This window comes from Desmodus rotundus, chromosome 2 (genome assembly GCF_022682495.2).
Source record: "Desmodus rotundus isolate HL8 chromosome 2, HLdesRot8A.1, whole genome shotgun sequence".
Lineage (NCBI taxonomy): Eukaryota > Metazoa > Chordata > Mammalia > Chiroptera > Phyllostomidae > Desmodus > Desmodus rotundus.
In genome coordinates, this window is record NC_071388.1 from 5,407,190 (window position 1) to 5,415,310 (window position 8,121).

The 8,121-nt window shown below is 47.2% G+C and overlaps 1 protein-coding gene across 1 annotated transcript in view; it reads right to left on the reverse strand.

Moving 5' to 3' along the window:
* Positions 1-7,680, reverse strand: part of KCNJ6 (potassium inwardly rectifying channel subfamily J member 6) — a 186,548-nt gene extending 178,868 nt beyond the window's left edge. The window contains exon 1 of the mRNA XM_045195796.2: positions 7,358-7,680. The gene's annotated coding sequence lies outside the window, so the exon portion shown is untranslated. The remainder of the gene's footprint in view (positions 1-7,357) is intronic.
* Between the last annotated feature and the right edge of the window lie 441 nt (positions 7,681-8,121).

Sequence of the window (8,121 nt, forward strand, 5' to 3'; positions counted from 1 at the left end):
TGGCACCCAAGTTTGAGGAGTGGAAAAGACACTGATAGCTGGAGGCATTAGGAGTCACTGTCATCTTTATTCTGGTTCTTTCTATCATAGCTTTCTCATGTTTCCCCCTGACATTTCTCTTTTCTAGATTGTAAGTTTGTCGTTAAAGCTGGTCTCTCCTTTCTAATGAAAAGGTATAGATTTCAGTTTCCAAAAGTATTTGCTCTTCTTGAGACAAGCAGGAATTCTCCAAGACTATTCGCAAATTGCACGGACTATTATCAAGAGTCAAAGATTATTGTTGGATTAATTTAGCCTAAACTGAGAGCATGTGTCAACCTATAGATGTTTATGTAATGCAAAACAAAATGCAAATTGCTAGTCAACAGCAAGTACTAGGTACTGGAAGACAGCATCTAATTCTTCAGCATTCTTAGACACATGTGGGTGTAACTGTCAAGATTAGAAACTTGCTCCTGAGCAGGGGTTGTGAAGTCAGCTCTTCTTTGTGTCTAATGGTTCAGCTACCAGAAGTCAAACAATATGAATTTGCATCTCTTTTGTTAGAATCAAATACACCCACTATAAAAGTCAAAAGATCCCAACTAATTTATTTTTAAAAATACACCACTAATTTATTTTTAAAAAATCATTGAAGAATGATTCTAAGGCTCAACAATATGCTATTTCTGTTACTGAAGGCAGGTCCAGCTACCTGCTGCAACAAACGCCATACTCACGAGATAGGTGCTGGGAAAAAGGAAAGAGATTCAAGTGCCGGCCACCTGGGAAGATGGGGGACTCTTGTTCCAAAGCTTATCTTTACATATTAGCGCAGGCAGAGGTTTTTTTGTAGGGAGGGAGAAGGAAAGCAGAACAAAGAGATCAAGGGGAGGGGTTGAGGAGTTCTCTATTTGCAGACCAGCATAGTCCATTCCTATCAGGATCTCGAAACTGGTCAAACAATGGTCTGTTGTTCAGCATTTTGGTTTTACAGCATCCTGGTTTTATGGTTGAAGGTCAGCAAATCTCCCAGAGCTGGGTGACTAAAGGTCGGAGTCTGTATCTTCTGAAGTTAGTTCCTAGAGTTCTCATGCAAACATGCTGTTCATCTACAAGCTACATATTAGAGTCAGAGTCAGCATTTACAGAAACAATGTCAAGAGAGTGGTAGGGTGGGTTACAATTCTCCACTGCTATCTTTTCAACATTGGGAAAAGTCGTCTGTTCCACCTCGCTCTGTTCCTGATCCCCATCAGCTGTAGTTCTCTGATGCCAGACATGTAGATGGAAGAAGTCAAGTGGGCACATTTAACATTGGGTATATATGCCAAAGACTCAAGTGCATTCACCCCACCAGTTTCCCTTCCTCCTGGACGCAGAGCTAAACTACAGTTTCCCGCGACCCTGGCAGTTAGGTTGTAGTTTGGTGGGACCACAGAATATGGGCAGAAGTGGCAGAATTACTTTCAGGCCTGAATCATCACAGATCTCCTGCATAATCATGCCTCCCTCTCTTTTCATATCTGCCATCTGGATATCAATACTCAGGAGATGGTGGAAGCCAACTGTTTAAGATGATAAGCCTGAGTCCTTATGTGACATCAGCCAATTAGATTTACAGGCATGAGAAATAATCCTCTATTTGCTAAGCTGATGAGATTTAGGGATTTTTCAGTTGCAGCAGCCGTCTAATTAATACAGTCCACATAGCCTTATTGAGGAGGAAACTTAAATGACACATCATAACAAACGAAGAATGGCATCTACTACTTACAAAGTGCCTGCTTTGTGCTGGACATTGTGCTAGGACTCTAACATGGTCACATTCATTCTCAGAACATCTCCGGAGTAGACGTTATTACTATTATCTTTCATTGCATAGCTAGGCAAACCAAGAGCTTGAGGTTGATCGAGGTCACAGTCAGTGTAATGGATTATATAATTGTCCCCAATTACTCCCTTCCCTCTCTGAGAGAAGATTCTGTGTCTCCACCTGTTGCTATGTGACGTGCAGTGCCTCACTGTGGCAGAAGTGCTCACCTCCACTTCAGTGACCGTTGGTACTGGTGTGACACGTCTTTGGCTGACGGAATCCGAGTGGATAACTTGCACCAGATCTGAGTAGGACTTCCGAGAGCCATCGCTTAAGCTGGCATTCTCCTTTCCCTGCGACACTGGAACGGCATGTCCCTGATCAGACTGGACACAAGGGGGCAGAGCCACAGCTGACCAGCAAAGGCATGTAGCATGAAGGAGAAACTGCCCTTTGTTTTGTGAGCCTCCGAGAGGTAGGGATGGCTGTGATCACCCCAAACCTCACGAGTGCCGATGAACATACTTAGAGCTCGATGCTGATGCATTTACATGGACACCAGAGCCTGCGCACCAAGCCGCACCCCCCAAGCACATGTTCTACCCGCACACATTTCTGTTAGAGGATATGGGAAAACTATAAAGCATCACTTAAAAAACCAGTTCTCATTCTGGGTAAGAAAAAGTGGATGCCTGGAAGCCTGTGAGCTGAAAGAGGAAACTGCTACAGCATCAGGATTCAAACTGGATACCTAGATCTGCCTTTCACACTGCATATAACGTGTTCAGATTTAGTCCCACAAAACAGTTGTTGGCAACGACGTGGATCTTTTCATCCACAGATTCACTTGCTGGCTCATTTTGTCACATTTTCATACAGGAAACCACATCCTTTTGACTGGGAGCATCAGTGGTGGTGAATATTAGCCAGAATCTCATCACGGAAAGAACTGCCTTACTACACAGATGCAGACTGTGGGTCCCTGGTCCTGAGCACAGCCACAGAGAGGAAATCTGAACATGAGACCGATTCAGGCTACAGTTTAGGGAACACCGAACCTTCTTTCCCAGATGACATTGTCCTTCTTCAATTGAGGAAAATAACTTTGTATGACTAGCGAGAGCTAGGAAAATGATATCAAATATGTATACCTTGCAGTTATTTTATTATATTGTTTTGTCAGACGAGGGTCAGAATACCAGTAGAGCTCTGACTGCAGTTATAATGCTCTCCTTTTTTTCTACAGGATCCTAATGATTTCTAGGATCAATTATTTAGAATATACTTAAAAATGTATTTTTATCCCCAATGACTTCATTTCATTTTTCTGTCTCTCTGAACACTTTAACTACAAGTAAAAAGAAAGCCTTAATTCCACAAAGGTGTCTCGATGATTTTTCAATTTAACTACCAATTTCCCTTTTACTGACATTATAAATTTAATAATTTTGTAAGTATCCAGATGAATCAATTCCCTTTTGGTACTTAAATAACATTACTAAAAATAAAAGAAAGAAACAACAAATGCCATCTTAATAAGCTATGCATCCATATTTGCTCAATTTAAACATCTTAATTTCACCAACCATAAAGTTTTGATACAATGAATTTTTTTTTTAAAGCCCATCTTTTAAAAGTATCATCACTTTAAACCTGGTGAAACTGAATAACTGCCTTCCCCCTAGCTTCCTTCCTTCCCTTTATTCTGACTCTCTCTGGTCCATTTCCTTTATTAATCTACATATTACTCACAACATGTGTGATTAAGAAAAAATTAGTTGAAAAGAGAGCAGCTTCCTGTTGTCCACCTGCTCACTTTAATTAAGAAGGTTTATCTTGTTTTCATGAAGATTCACATGATCAGCATTCAGCCCCTGAGGGAAGTAGCACTTTCTACTGGTGAAAATCAGGGAATTCAGCCTCCATGAGGCTATATTGACTTATTTTTAATCTCCAATGGTTTTTCCTATCGTTAATTAAACAGCTACTCTCATCTCTTATTTTCTTTTTATCCTGTAAAGGAGAGATAGTTTGTGAGAAGACAGGGAGGAAAATGAAAGCAAATTCAAACATTCTTGTATATTCAAAGGAAACAGCCTATGTAAGCCCTACATAGCCAACAAAGACCTGGGGCACACAAGTGATTACATTGTTTACTGATATTTAGGAAATACCAGGGTGAGATATTCCATTTTTAAACAAATTACAAAATGGTTCCAAGTGCACAGGGATAAATTCTAAGTTGCTCCCTTCTACAAACCTGACTGGAAACGGGCAAACCAATAATTTTGGAGTGTGCTATTGACTTTCATAGGACATAATGGCACTGTGCTCAGCAATGAACCGCAGAGGAGGAAAGCAAGTCTCAGTTGGGTAAAGTAGCGCCGAACACATGAGCATGGAATCTCCCAGAACTGAAGATTATTGATTGGGCGATGTCCTATACCTAGGTTATTGACGTCCTCATCTTTATTGTTCAATTCATGAGAGAAACTGAACTTCAACACTCACACATGCATTACCTTGTTTATCTAATAACCCATATGCTTGTTTGGTTTTATCTTCGTGAGTGATCTCTCTGTCCCTTCTGCTGGTAACATCAGATGGAGCAAAGCTAGGGTACAGCTGCCTGAAGTCATAACATTATGCATCACTTCTCCGTAGCAACAATTTTATACATTACACCAGAGATAAACTTGTTCATATCCATCAGAAACTGAAATATAAGAAACAATGTACTACCTTCCCCTTTGCCCAGCTTTGCAATACATTGCTAGATTGCTTCGGCCTTCACTAGCGATCATGGGGGGAAAAAAAAAAAGACCAGAAGGCATAAACACACCATTTCGACCAAGTCCTGAGTGCTCTGCACACATCATCTTTGGAAAGCATCGACATGCCCAGCAAGAAAAGCCAAGATGTATCTTGTTTGCCCTCAAAAATAACAAACCAGAACCAGCTCCAGATCACATACGCATAATGGTATCCTCAAAAGAGAAAAATCTCCAGGGATATTCTAGAAACTTTATTAGTATTTTCAACCGGTTGCCAAACCTTGACTGGGCTCTGCAATTCCAACTGTGCCTGCAACACCTGAATGCCACTTTAAAAAACTTCCTACTCCGTCCCTGCTATTCTCCTTAGCAGTCCCAGTTTGGGGGGTGGGAGAGCCCAGACCTACTACCAGAGTCCAGGAGAGCAAGGCAGAGACGGGCCTTGCCTGAGCTGAAGGCAGACTGCCAGAGCAACTCACCTGTGTCCCTCCAACGGCACTCAGTGAGAATCAACTGCCCGCTCTTGCAGTTTCTTCCTTGTTTCTATTAAGAAAAGTGAGTCCTGCTCTCAGTTTCCTGCGACAGCAACCTTACACACGGAGCCCCTCTGCTCACACACACACTGGCTTGAAAGTCAGTTGGTCTCTCTCACTAATACACCCTCTTCCGTTTCCTGGAGCTCACAGAGCGCTGAGGAGCCTGCCAGGTCCCAGGCAGAGTACACTATTTCTCCACCCTCCCAGGCGGGGTCTCAGGACCCCTGCACGGGACGTGGTTGGCTGGTGTCTCTGCGACCCAAGCGCCTTTCTGCCATCTACCTCTGACAAAAAGTTGGAGAGAGGCCAGCCGGAGGGTGAAGAATGAATGGATGCTTTAGAAGCCTTTGGCTTCTAAAAGCCAAACAACTGTCCTCAGGGACTGATCTGTGATGTCTCGCTCTCTCTGTCCCTTTTCTCCCCCAAGGACCGGATCTGTTCCATTCTCAGTTCCCCTCAGATCTTTGGCTGTTTCCGTGTCCTTGATTTTGAATAGCTACTCTGATGCACCGCCACGCGTGAAATGGATGATTTGCAAGCTTCTCTGTCCCACGCAATCCCGCGGAGGATCACATATCCAGACTCTGCACGGGAAAGAAATCAGTGTTTTGTAGAAAGTGACTGACTTCCCGCGACCTAAGAGCGACTACAGTTCGCTGGGGCTGCACCGCGGGGGTTGCGGGGGGGGGGGGGGGGGGGGGGGGGCAAGTCCGACGCCCGTGCTCTGGCCTTGGTGCTGAATCCGGACCCCAGGCCCTCACTGTCTCAGTGGCCCCAGGACAACTTGGGGAGGTTCGCGGGACAACGGCTGGTTCTAGCCTCCCCCCCAAGGTCGCAGGCAGGAAGTTGGGAAGAGCCGGTGGCCTGGGACCCTCCACGGGGCACGCGGCTGGCTTATTTCTTCCCTGGAGCTGGGAAAGTTTTGTCCAACAGTTTTTTTAATATACATTATTTTGGTAACTGGAGCTGCCTTCTCCCCTCCCACCTGAGTCGCCATGGAGACTCGAGCTTTTTTTTCTCTTTCTCAAGGCAAAATGGGCGAAGCTGCGTTAGCTCAGCCGCGAGGATAACAAGCCCCTTTCTCTTTCCCAGCAGCTCTGGGCACCCATTCCTCCGTTTTTCAGCAGAAGAAAGGTGGGCAGGTCAGGGCGCTACCAGGAGTGTGGCATCGCACCCTGCTCCGTGTGGGCTCCCTCGGACCATCAGAATTTGGGTAATGGCAGGCAGGAGACACTCTAAACATATAATAAATCTCCAACTCCCAAACACGGGCCCCCCCACCCCCTTCCATTTTTAGGAGTGGAGGCGGGATCCTTTGGAAAATTCTGGTATTCTGTTTCTCCACTAACCTCACCCTATTTCTGTGGCTGTTTCTATTAAAATATGTTTCCTGCCCAAGAGTCTCTCCATATTGAGTCAGGTACGAGAGATATACCTGTGGATCGAGCCAAGGTATTATTGGGTTTTGGGAATACTAATGTTATTTCCGTTACAACTAATCCTCGCTGAACGTCTCGATGCAAACGAGAAATACCCGGGAAGAAGCAAGTCAGCGGATTCATCCAACCCCCTAAATGCCATAAAATCTCATTTTACCTGAAGGCTTCCCCCCTTCCCATTGCAAAATAATTCGGTTGACTTACAGGGAGAGCTTCTCATTCACTGTTTACAGTCATATCACATTTCTGGTTATACCGATAGAAAACAGGAGTTACTGTTTTCCGTTCTCTGCCAGTCACCCCCCGCCCCCGCCCCCCCTGCACTTTCCCTTTTCCTCCCCAGGTTCTCTCTCTCTCTCTCTCACACACACTCTCTCTCTCTCCTTCCTCTAAGCAAAGAACAAGGATGCAGCTTTCCACTAAGACAATGGGCTTTTCCCAACTGTAAACGACTAGGCGCAAGCCGCCCCTGCCAGTTCGCCGGAGCCTGAGGTCTTTGCCCACGCCGCCGAAACGCCGCCCGCAGTAACGGACTGGGTGCCTCCGCGCCGGGGCTTGCAGACCCCTCCTCTCTTCCCCACCCCCTGGCGAGTTTGCAGTTGCTACCCAAAGCCGTGTGAAACAGATTTCCCTTCTGTTATGTAACCAGCTGCTCCCTTCCCCTGACTTGGGCATCCTGTTCCTCCTCGGAGGAGCAGAGACGCACGCGGCGGCGGCGACCGGGGAGGGGGAGGTGGGGACCCGAGGGCACGGAACGTCTCGCCCGGATGGATGCCCGCGTCTCGCCTTCGAACAAGTCGGCGCACCGCTTACCTTGCTGCGGACGGGTGGCTTCACTCAATCATGATCTCCTCTCTTGCAACGGAGTAAGATTTAATAATTGACTACACGTTGGATGGCAAGAGGAGGAAATTAAAAAAAAAGAAAAAAGACTGATATCCGATGGTCAGATTTCACAGCAGCCCCCGGAGGCTGCCAAGAGACTCCGTCCTCCTCGCGATGCATCCGGCTCTGGGTCTGGCTTCCCGGTTCCCGCGGATCCCACCCCGCCGCCCGCCCGCCCGCCCTCGCCGGCAGGTGCGGTCCTCTCCACCGGCTCCCTCCGGCCGAGCGCAGGGAGGAGGGCTGCGCGCCCAGGCCAGAGGAGGGGCAGGGGGCGGTGTGCACTAGGGCAGGGGCGGGGGAGCGAGACCGGGTGGAGGGAAGAGGGAAAAGGCAAGAGTGGTGGGGGAAAAAAAAAAATCTCCGGCTGGGGGAAAAGTGATGGACCACGCAGGGAGACGTCATGAAAGCCGCAGATTCAGGGAACGCTACTCAATTCCAGCCGACTGACTGGCTGAGCCCCGCTGTCAGCGCCAGAACCAACGCGGTTCTGAAGATAAAAGCGAGCGCGGCGCCGCCTGCTGGAGAGCAGCCGCCACGCAGGGTACCTTCCGGAGAGGCGGCGGTGGGGGCGGGGGCAGGGACGGACGGAGCCCGAGACCTGAAGATGCCCACCCGCCGCCCATCCTCACCTTTACTGTCGCTCTTAGGGGACCAGGTTGGGAGGGGGTGGCAGTCCACCGACCTCTCCCAAA